The following is a 12512-nucleotide window of genomic DNA, read 5'->3' as shown; positions in this document are numbered from 1 at the left end:
GCAAATAAATAAGATCAGAAATGGAAGAGGAGACATAATTACTGACCTCACAGAAATAAAGGAGGTAATAACAGGATACTATGAACAACTTTACGCTAATAAATACAACAATTTAGATGAAATGGACGGGTTCCTGGAAAGACATGAACAACCAACTTTGACTCAAGAAGAAATAGATGACCTCAACAAACCAATCACAAGTAAAGAAATTGAATTAGTCATTCAAAAGCTTCCTAAAAAAAAAGTCCAGGACCAGATGGCTTCACATGTGAATTCTACCAAACGTTCCAGAAAGGATTAGTACCAACTCTCCTCAAACTCTTCAAAAAAATCGAAGTGGAGGGAAAACTGCCTAATTCATTCTATGAAGCCAACATCACCCTCATACCAAAACCAGGCAAAGATATTACAAAAAATAAAACTACAGACCAATCTCTCTAATGAATACAGATGCAAAAATCCTCAATAAAATTCTAGCAAATCGTATCCAACAACACATTAAAAGAATTATACATCATGACCAAGTAGGATTCTTCCCAGGTATGCAAGGATGGTTCAACATAAGAAAATCAATTAATGTAATACACCATATCAACAAATCAAAGCAGAAAAATCACATGATCATCTCAATTGATGCAGAGAAGGCATTCGACAAGATTCAACATCCTTTCCTGTTGAAAACACTTCAAAAGATAGGAATACAAGGGAACTTCCTTAAAATGATAGAGGGAATATATGAAAAACCCACAGCTAATATCATCCTCAATGGGGAAAAATTGAAAACTTTCCCCCTAAGATCAGGAACAAGACAAGGATGTCCACTGTCACCACTATTATTCAACATTGTGTTGGAGGTTCTAGCCAGAGCAATTAGACAAGAAAAAGAAATACAAGGCATCAAAATTGGAAAGGAAGAAGTAAAACTATCACTGTTTGCAGACGATATGATACTATACATCGAAAACCCGGAAAAATCCACAACAAAACTACTAGAGCTAATAAATGAGTACAGCAAAGTAGCAGGTTACAAGATCAACATTCAAAAATCTGTAGCATTTCTATACACTAGTAATGAACAAGCTGAGGGGGAAATCAACAAACGAATCCCACTTACAATTGCAACTAAAAGAATAAAATACCTAGGAATAAATTTAACTAAAGAGACAAAAAACCTATATAAAGAAAACTACAAAAAACTGCTAAAAGAAATCACAGAAGACCTAAATAGATGGAAGGGCATACCGTGTTCATGGATTGGAAGATTAAATATAATTAAGATGGCAATCCTACCTAAATTGATCTACAGATTCAATGCAATACCAATCAAAATCCCAACAACTTATTTTTCAGAAATAGAAAAACCAATAAGCAAATTTATCTGGAAGGGCAGGGTGCCCCGAATTGCTAAAAACATCTTGAGGAAAAAAAACGAAGCTGGAGGTCTCGCGCTGCCTGACTTTAAGGCTTATTATGAAGCCACAGTGGTCAAAACAGCATGGTATTGGCATAAAGATAGATATATCGACCAATGGAATCGAATAGAGTGCTCAGATATAGACCCTCTCATCTATGGACATTTGATCTTTGATAAGGCAGTCAAGCCAACTCACCTGGGACAGAACAGTTTCTTCAATAAATGGTGCCTAGAGAACTGGATATCCATATGCAAAAGAATGAAAGAAGACCCATCTCTCACATCCTATACAAAAGTTAACTCAAAATGGATCAAAGATCTAAACATTAGGTCTAAGACCATAAAACAGTTAGAGGAAAATGTTGGGAGATATCTTATGGATCTTACAACTGGAGGTGGTTTTATGGACCTTAAACCTAAAGCAAGAGCACTGAAGAAGGAAATAAATAAATGGGAACTCCTCAAAATTAAACACTTTTGTGCATCAAAGAACTTCATCAAGAAAGTAGAAAGACAGCCTTCATAATGGGAGACAATATTTGGAAATGATATATCAGATAAAGGTCTAGTATCCAGAATTTATAAAGAGATTGTTCATCTCAACAACAAACAGACAGCCAACCCAATTACAAAATGGGAAAAAGACTTGAACAGACACCTCTCAGAAGAGGAAATACAAATGGCCAAAAGACACATGAAGAGATGCTCAATGTCCCTGGCCATTAGAGAAATGCAAATCAAAACCACAATGAGATATCATCTCACACCCACCAGAATGGCCATTATCAACAAAACAGAAAATGACAAGTGCTGGAGAGGATGCGGAGAAAGAGGCACACTTATCCACTGTTGGTGGGAATGTCAAAGGGTGCAACCACTGTGGAAGGCAGTTTGGCGGTTCCTCAAAAAGCTGAATATAGAATTGCCATACGACCCAGCAATACCATTGCTGGGAATATACTCAAAGGACTTAAGGGCAAAGACACAAACGGACATTTGCACACCAATGTTTATAGCAGCGTTATTTACAATTGCAAAGAGATGGAAACAGCCGAAATCTCCATCAACAGAAGAGTGGCTAAACAAACTGTGGTATATACATACGATGGAATACTATGCAGCTTTAAGACAGGATAAACTTATGAAGCATGTAATAACATGGATGGACCTAGAGAACATTATGCTGAGTGAGTCTAGCCAAAACTAAAGGACAAATACTGTATGGTGCCACTGATGTGAACAGACATTCGAGAATAAATTTGGAATATGTCCTTGATAACAGAGTCCAGCAGGAGGTAGAAACAGGGTAAGATAATGGCCAATTGGAGTTGAAGGGATACAGACGGTGTAACAGGACTAGATACAAAAACTCAAAAATGGACAGCACAATAATACCTAATTGTAAAGTAATCATTTAAAACACTGAATGAAGCTGCATCTGAGCTATAGGTTTTTGTTTTGTTTTGTTGTGTTTTGTTTTGATTTTACTATTATTACTTTTATTTTTTTCTCTATATTAACATTCTATATCTTTTTCCGTTATGTTGCTAGTTCTTCTAAACCAATGCATATGTATTAAGAAATGATGATCATGCATCTATGTGATGATGTTAAGAATTAATGATTGCATATGTAGAATGGTATGATCTCTAAATGTTGGGTTAATTTCTTTTTTTCCGTTAATTAAAAAAAGAAAAGAAAAAAAAGAGAAGGGATAATTGGAGCTGAAGGGATACAGACTGTACAACGGGACTGGATATAAAAACTCAGAAATGGACAGCACAATACTACCCAATTGTAATGCAATTATGTTAAAACACTGAATGAAGCTGCATGTGAGGTATAGGTTTTTTGGGTATTTTTTTTGTTTTTTTTTGTTTGTTTGTTGTTTTCCTTTCTATTATTGCTTTAATTCTTATTCTGTTGTCTTTTTATTTCTTTTTCTAAATCGATGCAAATGTACTAAGAAATGATGAATATGCAACTATGTGATGTTATTAAGAATTACTGATTATACATGTAAAAGTCAGTAATGTTTCTATACACAAACAATGACCTATATGAGGAGACAATTAAGGAAAAAATTCCATTCAAAATAGTGACCAAAAGAATTAAGTATCTAGGAATAAGCCATGCTAGGGTTCTCTAGAGACACAGAACCAATAGGAGAGTTCTGTAAATATGAGATTTATAAAGGTGTCTCCTGCAACCTTGGAAATGGAAGAGTCCAAAATCTATGGAGCAGGCTATGAAGTGGTGGCTCAGATGAAGGGTCTGGACAAACTCCACAGGAGAGGCTCACTGGCTGAAGAAGCAGAGTCTCTCTTCTTCCTTAAAAGCCTTCAACTAGTTGGGTTATCTCATTGTGGGAAATGTGTCTTCGTTGATCACAGATGTAATCAGCCACAGATGCAATCAACTGACTGACGATTTAATACAGCAGCTTTCCAGTTTATCAACCAGCCATTCAATATCCTTGCAGCAACAATAAGGTCAGTGCTTGCCTGACCAGACAATTGGGCATAATCATTTGGCCAACTTGACACCCAAACCTAACCATCACAGTCCACCCCTGGTCAACCTGAGAGCTATACACATCACCTTGAAACATGTTTAATTTCCAAATAGAACACAGTAACAGACATATGTTTCACCTAACAATATTCAAATGTCCTGTGTACTGTACTGTATCTCTCCAAAACAGGGTGCAAATCCTTAGACATTTACTCTTAAACTCTGTATCTTATAACTTAAATACCATAACATGAACAATATAACACGTCATATGATAAAAGGAAAACATAAGATACTTGCTTACGTACATCAGGTATTTGCTTATGTACAAATGCAAACACACTCATACAAAACAGGGAAGAAGTATTCATACAATCACAGTCCTCATTTCTATAACTGATCACATGATTGTAGTTCATATTTATCACTACCTTCTTCCACTACCCATTCCATGTTTACTTTACCCTCAGCAACCACTTCAGCTGGACATGGTTCTTTGCCAGGTAGAATGACCCAGACCATCATTCCTGAAGTTTCCGGGCCATTGGTAGTCCCGGCTGGATAGAGTTGTTGCTGTTTTCCATTGACTTTAATCACAGGGCATGACAGTTGTGCTGGTTTGAAAGGATTTATGTACCCTAGAAAAGCCATGCCTTAATCTTAACCCAATCTTGTGGGAGCAATCATTTCTTTTAAACCCTATTCAGCACTATATGTCAGAAGCTTGGTTAGATTATCTCCAGGGAGATGTGACTTGCCCAATTGTGATATTGACACTTTTTTTTTTTTTTTTTTAAAGAAAGACAGAGAAGGAAGGAAGGATAGAAGGAAGGAAAGGAGGAAGAAAGGGAAACATCTTTAAACATTTTCTTATTTTATTATATTTTGTTTGTTTGTTTGTTTGTTTTTTACATGGGCTGGGGCCGGGAATCGAACCGGGGTCCTCCGGCATGGCAGGCAAGCACTCTTGCCCGCTGAGCCACCGCGGCCCGCCCTTTTTTTTTTTTTTTTAACATGGGTAGGCACCGGGAATCGACCCCAGGTCTCCGGCATAACAGGCAAGAACTCTGCCACTGAGCTACCATTGTCCGCCCCAGATGTTAACTTTTGAATAGAGGGAGATGTGAGTCCACCAATTCCACAGGGGTCTTGAATAGTTTACTGGAGTCCTTTAAAAGAGGAAACGTTTTGGAGAGAGTCCCTTTAGAATGACGACAGCCATGAGGAAAGCCCACACAGCCAGACACCTTTTGAGATGAAAACACCCCTAGGGAAGCGTCATGAAGCAAGAGGCCTGGAGAGGAAGCTGGCAGAGGTTGCCACGTTCACAATGTGCCTTCTCAATTGAGAGAGAAACCCTATACTTCATCAGCCTTTCTTGAGCAAAGGTAACCTCCTGTTGGTGCCTTAATTTGGACATTTTTATAGTCTTGCTTTAACTGGGACATTTCCTCAGCCTTAGAACAGTAAACTATGAACTTATTAAATTCTCTTTAAAAGCCATTCTGCTTCTGGTATTTTGCATTCCAGCAGCTAGCAAACTAGAACAGTAGTACTAAGAGATGTACTAAGGGATCTCCTGTATTCCAGGAAAACTCTTTACCTCCATTGTGTAGTTGCAGTCCGATTTTTCCTTGATAGTCAGGATTAAACACCCTACAGAACAGTAATCCCCTTTTGTCCCTGTTGATTCAGTGGCAAGAAAAGTCCTAAGTACCAGGTGGCAGTTTTAACTTCCAGTTCAATGGAATTACTGTTGCATCTCCTGGTAGGAGCACTCCTCCTTTTGGAACTAAGACCTGTAGACCAGCAGAGCTTAAGGTTTTAGGGACAGGAAGTAAAAATTTTCCTAATGGATCACTAGGGATGATAGTAAGGGGTGCCATTCCCACTTCCACCCCTTGATTCCTGGACCAGGGATTCCTGGCTATGTGAGAAACATCACCATAGAGTGGATGTTGAATCAGAGCACACACAGCCTCTTGGAGAACACTGCCCCAGCCCTGCAAAGTACTGCCACCTAGTTGTCACCGTAACTGAGTCTATCAACCCAGCTGCCTTGGGATGATGAGGAACATGGTAACACCAGAGAATGTCCACATCCCCACACTTCACTTACTGTGAAGTGGGTTCCTTGATCAGAAGCAATCCTGTGTGGAACACCATGATGGTGGATAAGGCATTCTGTTAACTCTTTGAATGGTAGTTTTTGTGGAAGCACTGCCTACAGGGAATGAAAACTCATATCGAGAGTATGTGTCTATACCAGTTAGAACAAATCACTGCCCCTTCCACGATGGAAGTGGTCCAGTGTAATCAACTTGCCACCAGGTAGCAGGCTGATCACCTCAGGGAATGGTGTCATATTTTGGGACTGTGCCAGTTTGAAAGGATTATGTACCCTAGAAAAGCCATGCTTTAATCCTGCTTCATTTTGTGGAGGCAGCTGTTTCTTTTAATCCCTTTTCAGTACTGTAGGTTGTATGCTTGATTATATTATCTCCACAGAGATGTAGCATACCTAATTGTGGGTATTAACCTTTGATTAGAGGGAGATGTAACTCCACCCATTCCATGTGGGTCTTGATTAGCTTACTGGAATCCTTTAAACATTTTGGAGAAAGCCACAGATCGATGAGAGATGAGAGAGCCCAAGCAGCTGGAGACCTTTGTAGAGGAAGAAGAGGTCCTGGGGGAGTTTCACAAAACAAGAAGCCTAGAGAAAAAGCTAGCAGACATTGCCACGTTCACTATGTGCCCTTCCAGTTAAGAGAGAAACCCTGAACTTCATCGGCCTTTCTTGAGTGAAGGTAACCTCTTGCTGTTACCTTAATTAGGACATTCTTATAGACTTGCTTTAATTGGGACACTTCCTCAGCCTTAGAACTGTAAACTTGCAACTTAACAAATTCCCTCATGTAAAAGCCGCCCTGTTTCTGGTATATCACATTCCAACAGCTAGCAAACTAGAACAAGGAAAGAGTGTGGGTCTCTGCTGCTGGCAGACTGGGCACTCAGCAGTGGTGATAGCCAAGTCAGCCTTGGTGAGTGGAAGTTCATGCTGCTGAGCCCATGCATAACCTCCATTCCTACCAGCATGCCTACTTTGTTCATGAGCCCACTGGGCAATGGTAAGTGTGGCTGAGGAAAAAGGATGACTTCTATCAACAGGACAGGTCATCTTATCCACTTGATTATTAAAACCTTCTGCTGGTCACCCTCTGATGAGCACTCACATGGGACACAAATATCTCCATATACTTTGCCCACTCAGAAACGTCTATCCACATACCTTTTCCCCAGACCTCTTTGTTACCAATTTTCCAATCATGCTCCTTCCAAGTCCCTGACTCTCCAGCCAAAACATTAGCAGCAGCTCATGAGTCAATACACAAATACACCTCTGGTCAGTTCTTGTTCCAAGCAAAACGAACCACCAGGTACACTGCTAGAAGTTCCACCCACTGGGAGGATTTTTCCTCACCACTGTTCTTTAAGGACATCCCAGAATGGGGTCGAAGTACTGAAGCTGTCAACTTTCAGGAGGTCCTTGCATATTATGCAGAACCATATGCAAACGAGGCCCATCTTCTCTTCCTCTGTCAACTGACTGCAAGAGGCCATAGTTCTGGTCTGGGAAAGAGAAGGTAACATGACAAGAGTGGGATCCATGGGCATTTGGTCCACTTCCTCATGTAGTTTGTGCCCTCAGGACCTGCTCAGTCCTAGCTCTAATATACAATTCCCATTTTAAGATGGAGTGCTGTTGTGCATGCCCAACTTTATGGCTTGTGGGTCAGACAACACCCAGCTCATGATAGACAACTCAGGTCTCATGGTAACTTGGTGGTCCATGATTAAGCATTCAGTCTCTACTAAGGCCTAGGAGCAGGCTAAAAGCTGTTTTTCAAAAGGAGAGTAGTTTTCTGCAGTGGATGGTAAGGTTTTGCTCCAAAATCCTATGGGTCTGTGTTGTGATTCTCCTATAGGAGCCTGCCAAAGGCTCCAGACAACATCCCTACTTGCCACTGACACTTCCACCACCATTGGATCTGCAGGATCATGTGGCCCAGGTGGCAGAGCAGCTTGCACAGCAGCCTGGACATGTTGCAGAGCCTCCTCTTGTTCTGGTTCCCACTCAAAACTACCAGCTTTTCTGGTCACTCAGTAAATGGCCCAGAGTAGCACACCCAAATGAGGAATATGTTGTCTCCAAAATCCAAAGAGGCCAGCTAGGCATTGTGCCGCTTTTTAGGTCACAGGTAGGGCCAAATGCAAGAGCTTATCCTTTACCTTAGAAGGGATATCTCAACATGCTCCACACCACTGGACACCTAGAAATTTCACTGAGGTGGAAGGCCCATATATTTTTGTTTGATTTCTCTCCCATCCCCTGATACACAAATGCCTTACCAATAAGTCTAGAGTAGCTGCTACTTCTTGCTCATTAAGTCCAATCAGCCAGATATCATCAATGTAATGGGCCAGTATGCTGTATTGTGGGAGGGAGAACCGATCAAGGTCCCTGCAGACAAGACTGTGACATAGGGCTGGAGAGTTGATATACCCCTGAGGCAAGCCAGTGAAGGTACACTACTGGCCTTGCCAGCTGAATACAAACTGTGTCTGGTGGTCCTTACTAATAGCTAATGAGAAAAAAGCATTTGCCAGATCAACAGCTGTATACCATATACCAGGCAATGTGATTTGCTCAAGCAATAATACTACATCTGGAATAGCAGCTGCAACTGGACTCACCACCTGGTTATGTTTATGATAATCCACTGTCATCCTCCAAGTCCCATCTGTTTTCTGCACAGGCCAAATAGGAGAGTTGAATAAGGATACTGCATCCTTCAAGTCCTTAAGAGTGGCAGTAATCTCTGCAATCCCTCCAGGAATATGGTAGTTTCTGATTCACTATTTTGCTGGGTAAGAGCAGTTCTACTGGCTTCCACTTGGCCTTTCCTTAGCCCTCACTCCACACATCAGAAAACCAATGTCAGGATTTTGCCAGTTGCTGAGTATGTTGGTAACAATTACACATTCTGGAACTGGAGAAATGACCACAGAATGGGTCTGGGGACCCACTGTGAGACAAACTTGAAATAAAACTGCATTGATTACCTGACCTCCATAAGCCCCGACTCTGACTGGTGGACCAGAATAACATTTTGGATCGCCTAGACTTCTAAGCCAGTGTTCAATAATCCCTGAAATATCTGATCTTTTCCTTTTCCCCAGTGCATAGTCACCCAGGTAAAAGGCCATAGGTCTCCCTGGGGAAGGCTGGGACAAAACTCAACAGTGTAAATTTTGGGCAGTTCAAAAAGATCTTTCCCCAAGAGCACCTGGCCCTCCCCTGATTCAAGGGACTCTGGTTCTGTACACTGACTTAAGTCTGGGAACTAAGAGGCTGTGACCCTCTCTGTTTTTGTAATTCAAGTTAGATTTTTGTTCACTAGATCTAGAATTCTTCTGCTTATACAGCTCAAACAAGAATTTAGTAGACTACACATCTATTTTACTTCTAGGTACCCCACGTTCTACCAGCCAATGCCATATGTCTCTGCAAGATAGATTATTTTGACTGCTGCTTTGAGTCTGCTGTCCATTATGGTGGCCATGCCCACCTTTGTCTTATGGTGTTTAAGTGCTGCCACCTGGCTCCTGCCAATTTGCGATCTGAACATCCCCATTGTGTTTAAGGATTCCAGCTCAGTAACAGAAGTTCCCACAGTAATATCTGACCTACAGAGAAGGGTGACCAGAGCTCTTCAGGGATGATGGAGCTAGTCTCACAAATTTATTTCTCAAGGTTCTGGTGAAAGATGTATCCTCTGGAAATTCCTGGGGTGTACGAGCAGGTCTTCCATGATGAATCCACTCTAACATTCCAACCTGTCTAAGCCTCTAGATCCCCTCACCTCCATCATACCAGGGCAGTTCTGGTATTTCGACCTCAGGTAATGTTAGCCACCTTCAGATCCATGTTTCAGTCAACTATCCAAACCCCTCGAGCTACAACATTGAATGCAAAATTTCTGCTTAGTGAGCCCATATTGATAAATTCAGCTTGATCTATCTTTATATTCCTTCCATCATTATCCCACACCCTTAATATCCATTGCCACACATATTCCCATTTCTGTCTATATAGACAGGAAAACTAATGCAATTCTTTTGGAGTATGTGACCTCCTCATGGGTCACACTTTGTACCCATGAGGCACAACAGGGCCTGTTGGGACTTTATTCTAGTTATAGGTCTTGAAGAAAAGAGGGGTGGTGGAGGTGGGTCATGAAAAGAAATAGAAGTGTCTTTCAAACCAATTACCTCAGGGCATTCCACTGCAGTTTCATCTGGTGAAACTGGATTAGTCACTCCAGAGAGAAAAGGGAAGGTGGTTTCCCTAAGGGAGGTGGTTGCAGAGTTAGCAGACACTGAAGGGTTAATCTCCTTAGTTGGAGGTTGGATGGCATACTCCTCTGGTGAGACTGGGAAGCTGTTTCCTCAAGGCAAGGTGGAGGTCAGGAAGCTCTTTCCTCAGGACAGTCCATTACAGGTCTATCTAACAAAGGCTCAGCAGGTTCCAGGGATCCCATCTCCCCATTGCCATCATTATCAAGCCATATATCACCATCCCACATTTCGGTATCCCTTCTTTTCCAATTAAAGCCTTTACTTTAAAAGCAGACACCTTGCAAAATTGAGATTTTAGTTTACACTGTAAATCTGCTACTCAAAGAGGTTTTGTGTTTGGTTCTCAGAGATCTCAAGTCTGTGACCACAGGAAGCAAGCTTTTCTTTCCCTCATCACTGAATCCAGCATATCTAACAGCAGCCAGCCAACATCATTATACATCTTAATTCCACAAAACTCCATAGAAGTGTCAAAAACATCCTCACCCAGAGCCTTGCGTGACAGAAGCATACAATTAGTAGAATCTAATGGTGATATTTTGAGTATCTCTTTTACCAACTAAGCCCATGGCCTGCCAGTGCCATCTTGATTACTGAAAACAGAGTCATTAGTACCTTTGAGTCTAGTTAGGGTAGAAAACCAATTGTAAAAACCCATTTGTAAGATTCTGTTTCTCAAGAACCACTCCTAGTACCAAGCTGTTTTAGTCAGAGTTCTTTACAGAAACAGAATCAACAGGAGAAATCTGTAAATATGACATTTATATAGGCTTCTCTCACAATCTTTGGAACGAAAGAGTCCAAAATCCACAGGGCAGGCTGTGAAGCTGACAGCTCCAATGAAAGGTCTGCGGACAAACTTCACACGAGAGGTTCACTGGCTGAAGAAGCTGTAAAAGAGTCTCTCTTCTTCCTTAAGAGTCTTCAATTGATTGGATTATCTCATAGTGGGAGGTGCACCTTAGTTGATGGCAGATGAACTCAGCCACAGATACAATCAACTGGATAATGATTTAATACACCAGTCTTCCAGTTTATCAACCAGCCATGAAATCTCCTTGCAGCAATGGCCAGGCCAGTGCCTGCCTGACTAGACAACTGTGCATCATCACTTGGCCAAGTTGACCCCAGAACCTACCATCACAAAGGCTAAACAGGAATGTCAAGGATTTGTACACAGAAAATTACAAAATACTGCTAACAGAAATAAAAAAATTATCTAAATAGATGGAAAGACATTCCATGCTCATGGATCAGAAAGCTGAATGTCATTAAGATGTCAATTCTACTCCCTGGAGGTCATTCTTACTCATTATATAGACAGCCCCTTTTTAGTTTAAGGTGTATTAGAGTCTAGAGGAAGTGCCTGAAACTGTAGAGCTGTGTTCCAGTAGCCATGTTTCTTGAAGATGACTGTATAATTATATAGTTTTCACAATGTCACTGTGTGATTGTGAAAACCTTGTGTCTGATGCTCCTTTTATCTATGTTATGGACAGATGATTAAAACATATGGTTTAAAAATAAATAATAGTGGGGAACAAATGTTAAATTAAATTGAGTAGATTGAAATACTAGTGATCAATGAAAGGGAGTGATAAGGGGTATAGAAAAAAATGGGGAACAAAGGTTATTCCATTTCAAGATGGAAATACTATCAGTCAATGAGAGGGAGGATAAGGGTATGGTATGTATGAGTTTTTTCTTTCTTCTTTTTATTTCTTTTTTCCGGAGTGATGCAAATGTTCTGAGACGATCATGGTGATAAATATACAACTATGTGGTGATATTGTGAGTCACTGATTATATATGAAGAATGGAATGTTCGTATGTTAAGAATGTGTATGTTGTTATATTTGAAAATAATAATAAGTGCTTGCTTCAGCAGCACATATGCTAAAATAGGAATGATACAGAGAAGATTAGCATGGCCCCTGTGCAAGGAGGACATGCAAATTAGTGAAATGTTCCATATTTTTTAAAATAAAAATAATAATATATTTTTAAAATGATGTCAATTCTACCCAAACTAATCTACAGATTCAATGCAATACCAATCAAAATTCCAATAACCTACTTTGAAGACCTGGAAAAACTAGTTATCAAATTTATTTGGGAGGGAAAGAAACTCCAACAGTTAAAGATATTCTACAATAGAAGA

The 12512-nt window shown here is 40.4% G+C and overlaps 1 protein-coding gene and 1 non-coding gene across 13 annotated transcripts in view; one reads left to right on the top strand and one right to left on the bottom strand.

Moving 5' to 3' along the window:
• The window catches only part of PPP6R2 (protein phosphatase 6 regulatory subunit 2), a 215024-nt gene that overhangs the window by 155954 nt on the left and 46558 nt on the right, over positions 1–12512 (bottom strand). The window lies entirely within an intron of this gene.
• LOC143642928 (U6 spliceosomal RNA) lies at positions 12224–12330 on the top strand. Its single transcript, XR_013155987.1, has one exon. It is a non-coding gene; the product is annotated as a U6 spliceosomal RNA (small nuclear RNA).

The sequence above is a fragment of the Tamandua tetradactyla genome, chromosome 7 (assembly GCF_023851605.1).
Source record: "Tamandua tetradactyla isolate mTamTet1 chromosome 7, mTamTet1.pri, whole genome shotgun sequence".
Classification (NCBI taxonomy): domain Eukaryota; kingdom Metazoa; phylum Chordata; class Mammalia; order Pilosa; family Myrmecophagidae; genus Tamandua; species Tamandua tetradactyla.
The sequence above is the reverse complement of the archived record's forward strand: the minus strand, read 5'-3'. Positions and strand labels throughout refer to the sequence as shown.